Genomic DNA, 13,078 nt, shown 5'->3' with positions numbered 1-13,078 from the left:
GCTTCGACCTGAGCTGTTCATCTAGAAGTAGTCTCAGATATGACTGAATCTTCATTTTTACAAGCGTGTCGGCGATTCAGTAGCAGAAAATCTCTACCAAAGGTTATGATATCTGATAACGGAACAACTTTTCAAGCAGCAGCAAATTAATGAATTCTACTTCCGTAAAAGACACGTTACACAACCATGGTACAGAGTGGGGATTTATTCCCTAGCGCGCTCCCTGGTTTGGTGGTTGGTGGGAAAGATTAATCGGTCTTACCAAAACAGCTATCAAAAAGGTTCTTGGTAGTGCATACGTCACTTATGATACTCTCCAAACAATCGTAACAGAGGTAGAAAGCGTCATGAACGACCGTCCATTGACTTACGTTACGTCAGAGTCAACCAACCCAGAACCAATTACACCAGCTCATTTGCTATACGGACGGCGTTTGACAACCCTGCCTTACAATGAAGATATATCCGAACCAAAACCAGTTTCAAGAGATGGGATCACCAAACAAGCGAGAATACAGGCAAAGATCATTAGTCATTTCCGGGATAGATGGCGTCACGAGTACTTGACGTCATTACGCCAGTATCACAAAACAACGGAACAATAGCCAAACGATTAAGGTCGTTGATGTAGTAATTATTCGTGATGAAACCCCGAAATCACAGTGGAAATTAGGAACTATTGAACAATTGATCACTGGTAAAGATGGATTGACACGAGCGGCCATGGTTCGCACCAGTAACGGGCACACTACATCAAGACCAATTGTAAAGCTGTACCCCCTTGAGACTATGTAACAGTTACCATATTTTGCGCCTGGGAGGATGTCGTAAAGACGACGTTACGTTAGCGGGAACGGCAAGCAGACAACGTTACGTTGGCGGGAAGAAGAGTTCATACGACGTCATTTCCGTTGCATTGTTATTTTATCGTTAATAAACACTATCATTTTAGTAGTTGCTTCTCATTTCACTGACCACTTTTACATTTTGGTGCCGTGACAAAAACAGAAATTATGGATATTTTGAGAATTAAGAAGAGAAGAAGTGTACATAAGGCTGTGATAACACGTCAACTTGGCAAATTAGAAGAATATGCCGGCGATTATACGCACTTTACTACCGTTCTTTACTCTACGTAATAAACTTATGGCGCTGGAAGAGATCAACGAGGAGATAATGTCGCAGGTAGATGAGGTAGACATGAAGACTGAGATGCTAGAGACTGAGGACTATATGCTGGAAGTTCGGCTACGCATTGGAGATTTGGAGGCTCAACACCGCGCTGCTGTGAAATCACCCGTTCCCCACAAATTACCCTTGAGAATACCACACTTGAGGAGCCCCTAAATAGTAACAACCATGAGACCGCACAACCCATGCACAGTAATGCCGAAGGAACTTCCGGGAACCGAAATCATAGCACATCGGCTAATAACGTAAGTGACATTTCACTTCAGTCTGCATCACAGTTTCATAAACTTCCGAAGCTTACATTGCCAAATTTTACTGGAGACATTTTGGAGTGGCAAACATTCTGGGACTGTTACGAATCAAGTATACATAACAACATGTCACTATCTGAGGTGCAGAAATTTTGCTATCTGAAAACTCTATTGTTCGACGATGCTACCAGTGTCATTGATGGTTTGAATGTTACACATGGAAACTATTCAGAAGCTATACATTTACTCAAGGAACGTTTTGGTCAGACACATAAAGTTGTAAATGCGTACATGCAAGGTGACATTTCACTGACTACTTTTACACATATCAGTGGGATAGAAAATTTATTTTATTCATTTATGGTTTTGACTTTTTACCATGATTTTTCCCAGATGGTTAATTAACTACATGTAGTGTTTGACATTAAAAAATAATCAATCAATTTGTAGTATTCGCAATGTGTAATACAAGCATGCATATCACCATGATCCCAATTTATAACACATATATAAATGTTTTTCATTGTATCTACGGTCAAAGTAGATATATCAATGTAGTGTCGATATTTGTCTCTCGATATATCGATACAAAATTTTCCATCAATGACCACCCTGCACAAGGCTTTATGCTAATTTGTAAAATATGATAAACAAGATCAACAAGGAAAGGCGGCGTTCAATGAACGCAACCCCCATATGACCCAGCAACAAGAACTAGTGGCAAGGAGCCCAGGCGGACCCCAAACAAAAACAGGACAGGGCAAAGACAGAGCACGGACAGGTTAATCACTAAATGATAAATAATTTGTAACTGATAAGAATTCAAAGAAAACAAATAAATGATTGACTATTGGCCCACACAGACAAAGGGGAAGGGGACAGGAGACTGGGGGAAGGGGGGGGGGTAATCAAAAGAAATAAAAACTAGGGGTAATGGGGAAGATACTTACCGTAGACGAGAAAACAACAAGGGACACAAGCAAACGTGTCACCAAAGCAGTATGAAACAACATAGACATACATCTGAGGAACACAGAGGGGCGCCGCCTTGGAACAGTCAGCAGCATAATAATGACTGCTGGGGAGTTTTAACCGGTTAATGGTACACCAAACCTCGCTCTTAGCCCCACCATGTTCCTATAAACGAGACAGTGTAAATAAAATGAATCCCCGCCAAGTGAAATTCTAACAATTGTCATGGTTAAAAAAGGTTGAATAAGTAAAACACTAAAATGATCGTGTAGAAACATATAAAAATAAATCGTCACTAAATTAAGGAGATAATAAGCATTATTTAATACTTTGAACACGGTTATTGATTCAGATTACTATCTGTGTCTGTATTTTAGAGGATATTTTAAGGCAAAATAAGGCTCAAGCATACGAAGAAACAAGCAAGCATGTTGTTAATGATATTACAAAAGAAAAAAAGAAATACCGTAAAGTGAGATAAAGTGTGAATCCTCCTGACAAAACAAAGCCTACTTCCCTTAATGGCTACTGAAATCCAAATGTTTCTATAGACATTCACCTTACCGGAATACTTGATGTAATAACTACGTGATTCGAACAATGTTGTGAAACCAAAACAGATATAAACAAACTTAAACCACACATTTAAAATATGTTATGTAATACTGCACGTTTGTAACTTCATTTTTCATTGGATAATCGTGACCTTTATATAAATATGATTTCATATATCCCTGCTGCGAAAATGTTTTTTTTTTCAAACTTGAAGTTTGCTGTATGATAATTTGTTAAGGTTATTTTGCCGTATGCTAAAAATAGAAATAGGTCATCTGACTGAGTGAGTGCACGCGTGGGCAGGAAGTCAATATCTAGGACACCGCGGAGGAGGTCGCTAAATTAGATGTGCGTATATAAATATAAATGGTTTGCAAACTGAATTAAGATTTTGTGAAAACAGGGCTGGGAATCAAAACTGCGTCGTATCCTACAAAATGTAAACAAACGCCGCCATCTTGGTACGAAAAATGTATGTTTTTGTTTATAACTTTTTTTGTTGGAAATAACTGAAAACCAGATATATGTATTAACACGCTACTCTATTTTCCGCTTCGTTCTGTATATATAGCTTGCACAACTATTTTGTAAAACAAAAGTTATAGCGAACTTGCAACTCGAAGCGGGGCAGAATTTTTATGAAAATGTGTGGATACGACGCAGTTCATATTGCTTTATCTATCGTTTTTTCCTTCAAATCAATTATATATTTGTTTCAGGGTTCACCAAAAACTTCGAAACATAATTTTGCACCATTTACTAAACTTTCATTAAAAAGAGATGTTATTTTCTAAGAAAATAATGATTTTTACGAAATGATACGACGCAGTTGAAAATAAAATGTGATACGACGCAGTTGTATTTTTGGCAGTCTTTTCAACAGGGATAATTTTGGCAATATATTTCTATTTTATGGAATAATCACTTGCGCTAGATAAAAACCCCAGATCATTTGCGGTGTATAGCAATGTTCTGCTGTATTTGATTATTAAGAATACATTGTGTCATATCAAATATAACATTTAATTTGAAAGTTTACATTGTGGAAGCTACTTTTCAGTTAAACATGAACATGTTACCTAATTGATCATAATATCTGAAATAATTCCTATATTTTCCTGCATGTTCAATATTATTCCTAATTTTTTTCGCAAAAAAGTAGAAATCTATTAACTTGAATTCATGTTGGCTAGCTACGCTTTAAGTTAACTGGGGTTCTGCATGTTCTGGGTAATGACTGCTTTTTGTGGTTTGTTTTCAAACTTTCAACAAAATTTGTTAATGTCAGCTGTACAAATAAGCAGCATTTTAATTAATTTCTGGTGTGAAGTTTTAAGATTATAAATATTTGAGTTAATTATCATGAGAATAACATTTAAATTTCTTATTTCGGTATGACTAGCAGAGAAATTTTCAATGTAAACAGGGGGTAATCCTCTGTGAAGTCATTTTCTGAAAACTTTTGTTTAAGTTTTTAGGCAATTCATTATCAAATAAAAATCACACTTTAGTATGAAGGTATCTTAAGATGCAATGTCTTTAGTCTGTTGAAAATTCGATGCGATAATCTGACCTTAATTTTCTGTTCAATATTGTGAAAACTTTTTCAATACTGTTGAAAGATAATGACTGTCTACATCTGTATCAAATTTATCGGTGCACAGCGTAAAATACATTTGCAAAACGGACACCTTCTTTACAAAATTATTTGTAGTTGTATCATATGTAACTCGATTTTGAAAATTTACAGTTTTTTTAATGGAGAAGAATGATACTTAAGTGCAAATATAGAAAATATATTCCGTAGACCTTTCCTCATCGGCGATAAAGAAATGCAATACGACAAAAACAGCGGTAAAGTTCCGCGGCGCTGAACATAAAATGACTGAACGGAACGCATAACCTACATGCAAAAATATATTGTAGCTTAACCATTTACAATATAATTTTAAAAATTTAATGTTCAGTTTCGAATAATAAAGCTCGTCTGTTCTCACCGATTATTAAGAAAATGAATACAATAAAATCGGCACGAAAAAGACATAAGTAATAACGGAATTGACGGAAATTATTGCTAATTACAAGTAACAATGGTAGGCATGCAATTTGCGCATAGCTCTCTTCCGATTGCAAGAGACCTTTTCAAAAATTGTAATTCTTTCTCTTTTTTTTTAAAAAAAAAAGGTCATTCCTGATTAATACAGGGTCCAGGAGAGGTTACACTGGAATATTGAATTTTGTATCAAAAATAGTAATCACTCCCATTTCGAACTCACAGGAACAATTTAAGAAGCATGCTAAGGCAAAAATGGAACACGTTGTCATATGGGTGTGCGATCACGTTCAATGTATATTGCATTTGATATAGCTTTTCGGAATTTGTAGATGCTTATGATAGGTACTAAAATGCGACCGAAAAATACAGCCTAAATAATAGAATTGAATTTCATTTCCATTTTTATGGAACTAATGAGTGACCTCTGCCTTTGACTTAAGTTGTAAACAAGAAATGGTGTTGGACGTTATTAGCATACCTAGCACATAATTTAGATATTTTAACCAATATGCAGCCTGCAATGAAAATACAACTGCGTCGTATCATATTTTATTTTCAACTGCGTCGTATCATTTCGTAAAAATCATTATTTTCTTGGAAAATAAACATCTCTCTTTAATGAAATTTTAGTAAATGATGCAAAATTATGTTTTGAAGTTTAAGGTGAACTCTGAAAACGAGTATATAATTGATTTGAAGGAAAAAAACGATAGATAAAGCAATATGAACTGCGTCGTATCCAAACATTTTCATAAAAATCTGCCCCGCTTCGAGTTGCAAGTTCGCTATAACTTTTGTTTTACAAAATAGTTGTGCAAGCAACATATACCGAACGAAGCGGAAAATAGTGTAGCGTGTTAATAAATATATCTGGTTTCAGTCATTTCCAACAAAAAGAGTTATAAACAAAAACATACATTTTTCGTTCCAAGATGGCGGCATTTGTTTACATTTTGTAGGATACGACGCAGTTTTGATTCCCAGCCCTGGAAAATGTGTTTGAAAGTTATGACATTGTTCTTTTTACAGAGACGTTGACAGATTCATGTCGACGGTTTTGAGTATTAGTATTTTGTTTTACATAGAACATCTTTTAAAAATACAGCAAAACGGAATTCAGGTGGCATTATTATTTTTGTGAAATCAAATTTTGATTCTGATGATATATATTTTTTACATCACAAGATGATATATTATGGATAGAAATTTCGGGCAATAAACTTTTAATAGATAAAGACATTTATATTGGTCTGTGTTATGTAATACCAGACAATAGAAGTAGACATCCACGATAGATGATAACATATGAATAATAATGGCAGGCTGCTTTTAGATTTTTGTAAACAAACGGGTTATATAGAATAATGAATGGACGGAAGATAAAGATTATATTATTGGTAAATACACATTTGTGAATAATAGATCGAGGGTGTAGTGTTGTTGACTATTTATTGTGTAAAAATAGTTTATGAGAAAAATTGCTACCTATTATATTGATTGTCTTAATATTGTGTCTGATCACTGTCTTATAACTGTTTCCTTTGTGTTTAATAAATCTACTGATTATGTTGACAGTAAATATGACTATAAGGATTTAAATCAGAATAATGATAGTGTTAATTATACCTATGTATGGAAAGAAAATTTGAAGGATTAATATATTGAGTTAATATCAACTGAAGAAAATATTGAGAATCTTGATAATTTAGAAAGTAATATTTTATCAAGCTCTACAAAGGGCGACCTTGATTATTGTTTGCAAAATTTAGAAAACATATTTAATAATATTGCTTCTCCATTTATCAAAAGGGTTGTAGCCACTGACTCTAAGTGTGAAATAATGATGTAAATCAACCATGGTTTAATAGTAAGTGTTTTGAAAAGCAGCAGATATTTCATAAATGTTTAAACAAATATCGTGAGTGTCAGAATGATTTTAATAGAGTAAACAGAAAAAACCAGATCTGAGTACAAAAATGTATTACGTAAATGTAGATACAAGAAAAGCATTGATGCACAGCATCAAAGGCGACGCCAAAAAAAATTGATCAAGTTTTGCACCTAAATTCTTAACAAAAGATGTGTATTTTATAGCAGTACCATAACATGTGGTCCAGTTTAAGTTGAAACATAAACTAAAAAGAATAGACTCTGCCTTGCCAAGATGCAAAGACAATTTTAAGTCAATTAACCAATCTTATAAGACTCATGCCATACGAGAGAATTTCTTCAGATTTATTTTACCAGATACAAGAATACCTGAGTCATTAGCATATTATAAAAACTTATTGCTTAGGGCTGCAGACATGACATTGACGTTATATTTGACATAAAAGAGGACCTAAAACACGGGGTGGAACCCCATATGTATCTCAAAAATGAGCATTGGTAAAAATTATATGTGAATTTCGGCTGCACTAGATGTGAAGCGTAACACCAGATGTGACTGTAAAAATAGGTCAATCTCAGGGTAAGTTTTCATCTTTTTAAACATTTAAATAAAATTCAATCATTTTTTTAAGAAAATCGAAATGTGATTCTACCCTCCTGACTCTCCTCTATATTACCTATTTTTGTTTTGGATTTCTATGCAGTTTTCATCGAGATATTCTTTCCGTCGTGGGTTCTGGTGTATCGAAAACATGCAATGTGAATAAAAAAAAATGTCATTAAACAGACTTAAAAAAACCAGAGATTTCGAAAACGAAATCTCACTACAGACTGATTTATCCTGATTTAAACATTTATTGAGATTTGGCTACAAAACGAAGGGAATCGCTGCTTGAAATTGCATTTGAGCTCCATATGTGCTGAAAAGATCCATATGTGCATAATATCAAAATTAGCAACATAATTTGCGCATCACTTTCATAAAGCAATCTATAACTTATTCTATTGTGTATCATATTCTGTAACAAAACATTATTATCCGAAAAAGACACATTTTCACGAGACGATCTTGAATGACATAGTTTCCATATAGAACGAGATAAAAGACATTGCATACGAAATGTTTTGAAAATACGTAGATATGGTGGGAAAGCCATGCTTATTTGGATTTATTTACGTCATGTACACTGCAATCATTCCCTTTTTATACCATCATGCATTAATAGGAGGGTAATGTAAAGCGTGTTTGAATTTGTTATGACGCTGTAAGAAAGTTAGCGATAAACTTTTGAAAAAGATTAAAGAAATTTTGCATATTAATTTTCCACATCAAGAGACGTCCTTGCATAATATTAAGATGGTTCACTTCATGCGTATAGTCGCAATTATGGGTCAATACATATTTGACTTATTTTATATTTATATATGCCTGCTCTGTAACTGATATAAATTAAAAAATATCTTTTGGCATGCCATCAACAATGCTGATGAAACGGCGGTTAGCGTAATACTGGAGCGTCACAATTATTTACAGAAATGTTTTTCTGTGTCTTTGGTCATCCAACCAATCTGAAACACCCAACATACTTCTGATTGGCTCATATGGTGTGGAGTTTACAATATCGGTCATTGACACGTTACATGAAAAGTAACTGAGGTTCCGAGTGGGGAATTAAATTTATGAATAGATGAAAATGCAACAAACGAACCACTTTGTGGTACATTGTATTTTCATGTTTTCATCTGGCACCCGGTTACTTTTTGTACTTTGTTGGTTTTCATGTCGCCCAAATCACCCTCTATAAAATTTAGTGCACAAATTTATTCAAGGGCAAGTAACAATCTACTCTATGAAAGGTCTGTTAATTGTTTGGTTGACTCTGGAGACCTGGAGGTTGAGACCGGTGTCCCTCCATTACAAATAGATAAGACAGACGCTGTCCTTTTCAAATTATGCACATAATAGAAATAAATTTGAATAACTATTCAGAATATGATTTTTTTAGACTTCATTAATTATATTGCTTGATCCAAGTTTAAGGATATTTTCAATCAATGCATGTATTATCATTTATAACTTTATTGAAAGTCTCATCCCTTTAATAACAATGTCAAAACTGTAACTCTTTAAACTCTTCAAGTACCATCATATCAAAATACTAAGATATATATGTATGCACATAACATTAATAACTCCAAATTTTTATTAAACAAATATGAAATCCTAACATCAACATTAACATTGGTACTAATGGGTGGAATTCAAAATCTAGTAAAAAGAAAACTATAATGTATAAACTCTATTATAGATACTATTATTAGCCAGTTAACACTGGGTATAAACACCTATAACATTTAGACTGATCAATACATGTATTATCATTTATAAATGCAAGTCTCATCCATCATAATTGTAAGTCCTTAAATACAGAAATACACATTATATCCATATACTAAGATACACATGTATGCTCATTACATTAATAATTCCCAGTTTCCATTAAAAATAAATATAACATCCTATTAGCATTGGTATTTGAATGGAATTCATAATCTTGTAGAAAGAAAACTATAATGTATAGTATAAAAGTTAATAAAATCTCAAATACAAACTGTAGTCTATATCATATAATAAAGATTGAGTTGTGTGAGTGTCTTAACATTAAATGCATATCTCTTACAGTAACAAATATTGCCCCTCTTTTAACCTTCCATTAGACTTTACGATATAACTAACTGCGTATATATCAAGTGTTTAAAATTGATAACTTCAAGCTGTTATCCTTTCTCTGTTTTAATATATTATTTTCTACCTTTCATTTCTACCAAAGGTTATTTTAATAACATTTATATACAAACACAATTTGAAAGTAATAATTAGTTTCACATAGTGATTAGAAGATTCCTGTAGCAGAATACCTGTAGAAGGTATGTATTAACTGAACAAACTAGACAAATCCAGTCTATAACCCAGTAAAATAAAAATCTATTTCAATATTCTCTCCTCAGGATCTATGCTTTTGATGACCTTCCAACTGGTAAATTTAATACAACAAAAATAGTAAGTAATACCGAAGTTAGACAGAAAAGAATAAATAATTTAGTAAACAGCCAAGGAACTGTAGTAACTTGCAAGGGAGAATATTGTGCAATGTTACGGAAGATGACCAAATTCCAGAAGATTCCCCAAGGTTCATTTAATATATGTACGATTATATGGGGCCTCATTTTTAAATCTCATCCGAAAGACTGTTAGAAGATCTTATTTTAGTCTCCCAAGCCCAGTAATCAAACCCACAATATCGAGATTACAAGTTTCGCGCTCTTACTGACTGAGCTATGTGGACTTGCCAGGGCTTTTTTTTTGTTGCAGTGGCCGTTATATGGTTGCTTTCCCAAAGAAAAATTCTTTAAAATCAAGTTTTTTATCCCTTTTGCAAATAAACCGTGTAATTTTCCCCCAAAATAAAGGGCAGAGATGCTTCTCAAACCTGTGAAAAAAAGCTCCGCTGGCCAACAAAAGTTCTGGAGGCTTTTCTTTTATACCCTGTGTTCTGAGTGATTGTACTTACACACTATCAGTGATTTCTTCCATATATACCAATATATGTGTAGCTCATACTATAGAAACTAGTTACCAAAACTCTAAAACCATTTTAGTCAGTCATGGAACAGAATAAAACAATATTCACATAAGAATGTTACTGAAAGGCAGAAAACACAAACCCAATAATGTTAAAATAAACAGGAAAACATGCTTGATAAAATAGGATAGATTAAATCTGGCTCATAATTAACCCTTAAACATGGGTTGGTGTTTTGCACAGCTCATTAGATCTATATGTTATAATGCTAGTAAATATCAACATGTCCTCTTTATCAAAGAATTAAAGAACCATAACTTCTCTAATTTCAAGGAGTTGAGTTAATGTAGTTTAGATATGTTATAGTTCTAGTTGAAAAAGAAATTATATAGGAAATACTTGCATTTCATAATCTGTGAATGTTAATATACATGTATATATATCAAAATCTGTCATTGAATATCGCATTATTGATATTCATCATTCGATAAATATTGATACACACTTTCAAATTTCAATACAACCTATAAATCATTTATCCCTGTTAGTGAATATACCTCTCTATTTTGCATAATAAGAGAAGCCACTTTTTTCCAGTTTTTTTTTATTTTTGGCTAACTTGAACTTTAAACACTGTTTTCAAATGTCAGTGACAAAATAACAGAAAGAACAAACTTTCTGTTAGTTTGTAGTATTTTGATGTCCTTACAGTCATTCATAACTGTTAACACCATTTACCAAATTTGTAACACATATTAAATTTTGTTTTCATTGTATCTGTCAAAGTCAATATATCGATAGTTCGTCGATATTTGTCTCTTGATATATTGAAACAAAATTTTCTATCAATGACAGCCCTATTAATATGTGGGTCAAATTTAAACCAGTCTCTTTCATTTTTTGTTTAATGACCAAGAATTGACATATATTTTCAAGATTTCAACTTTTATAAAAAAAATTATTTTAATCATTCACTTAAAGTTGTTTTGAGTCACTGAAATGCTTAACTACGTACAGTTTTTGATAAATATTGTGCTAAATATAAACATACAATTCATATCATCAAGATTATTTATAAATATATTGATTTTAGGTAGAATATAGGTTGACAGAATTTTTTTTTCATGATATTGAAACTTACTACTTTCTACAATCTATAAAGTCTAATCTACTGCTTTAAAAATGTAAGAAATGCATTTCTTATCCATAAAGGGACACTTATATACCAAAATTTTGTTTTATTTTCAAATTTTATTTTTCTTTTTTATCGCTACTTCTAAATTTACATGATTTCACAACTAATGCTCTTTCTGACTCTCTATAAATCGTAAAACTGATGATGTAAGCTTCTACATAAAACTTTCTTGCTTTCGGTCGTTGTCTTAAAGTTCGGTATAAGGTAAATATTTCTCACTAATATATCTTGGAATCTCTCGTAATTTCATTGCGGTAGCCATTTTGTTTGACTGTCAAAGCTTTGGTTTTTTCTGTACCACATGACTTAGTGGGCGGAGCGATAACGCGTTTGGCGTCGCGCAGAGTAGCGCCTGATAAATTTCACCAACAAAAGTTTCATAATCATAATGTAACTTAATAAATCGTCACTAAATTAAGGATATTACAAGCATTATTATATACTTTGAACACGGTTACTGATTCAGATTACTATCTGTGTCTGTATTTTAGAGGATATTTTAAGGCAAAATAAGGCACAGGCATACGCAGACACAATCAAGCATGTTGTTTATGATATTACAAAAGAAAAAAAGAAATACCGTCAAGTGAGATAATGTATGAATCTTCCTGACAAAACAAAGCCGACTTCCCTTAATGGCTACTGAAATCCAAATGTCATTCACCCTACCGGAATACTTGATGTAATAACTACGTGATTCGAACAATGTTATGAAACCAAAACAAATATAAACAAACTTAAACCACACCTTTAAAAAAGGTCATATAATACTGCATGTTTGTAACTTCATTTTTCATTGGATAATCGTGACATTTATATAAATATAGTTTTATATACCCCGCTGCGGAAATGTTTTTTTTTTTATCAAACAGGAAGTTTGCTGTATGATAAATTCGTTAAGGTTATTTTGTCGTATGCTAAATATAGAAATAGGTCATCGGACTGAGTGAATGAAAAACAAGAGTGCACGCGTGGGCAGCAAGTCAATATCAAGGACACCGCGGAGGAGGTCGCTATTAATAGTTCATACAAATTTATTTTAGTTCGATTGTGTTGGAAGCTATAAGCTTATTGAAACACTCTCGAATCCGTTCCTAGAACCAACCAGTACTAAGCAATGAATGTAAAGTTCTTGCTCAAGGAAACAACGGCTTGCCCCTGCAAGGGTTTGAACCCATGCGGCCAGCAATCCTTTGATTACTAGTCCGACGCATTTACCAGTCGGCCACGCCGCCACTTAAAGGTCGCTATTAGATGTGCGTATATGAATATAAATGGTTTGCAAAATAAACGGACGGATAAACTAAATTCAGATTTTGTGAAAAATGTGTTTGAAAGTAATGACATTGTTCTTTTTACAGAATTGTGGACATATTCATTCTCT

General features: G+C 33.1%; 1 protein-coding gene across 2 annotated transcripts in view; it reads right to left on the bottom strand.

Annotated features, from left to right (window-relative positions):
* The window catches only part of LOC132752188 (uncharacterized), a 44,977-nt gene extending 32,554 nt beyond the window's left edge, over window positions 1-12,423 (bottom strand). The window contains exon 1 of one of the 2 annotated variants that reach the window (XM_060742487.1): window positions 12,275-12,423. The gene's annotated coding sequence lies outside the window, so the exon portion shown is untranslated. Of the gene's footprint in view, window positions 1-2,880; window positions 3,047-12,274 lie in introns of those variants that run through there. The other variant, XM_060742488.1, reaches the window with a different exon arrangement.
* Between the last annotated feature and the right edge of the window lie 655 nt (window positions 12,424-13,078).

This window comes from Ruditapes philippinarum, unplaced genomic scaffold (assembly GCF_026571515.1).
Source record: "Ruditapes philippinarum isolate M1 unplaced genomic scaffold, ASM2657151v2 ctg375_1_1_1_1, whole genome shotgun sequence".
NCBI classification, from domain to species: domain Eukaryota; kingdom Metazoa; phylum Mollusca; class Bivalvia; order Venerida; family Veneridae; genus Ruditapes; species Ruditapes philippinarum.
This window is presented reverse-complemented; position numbering and strand designations above follow the sequence as displayed.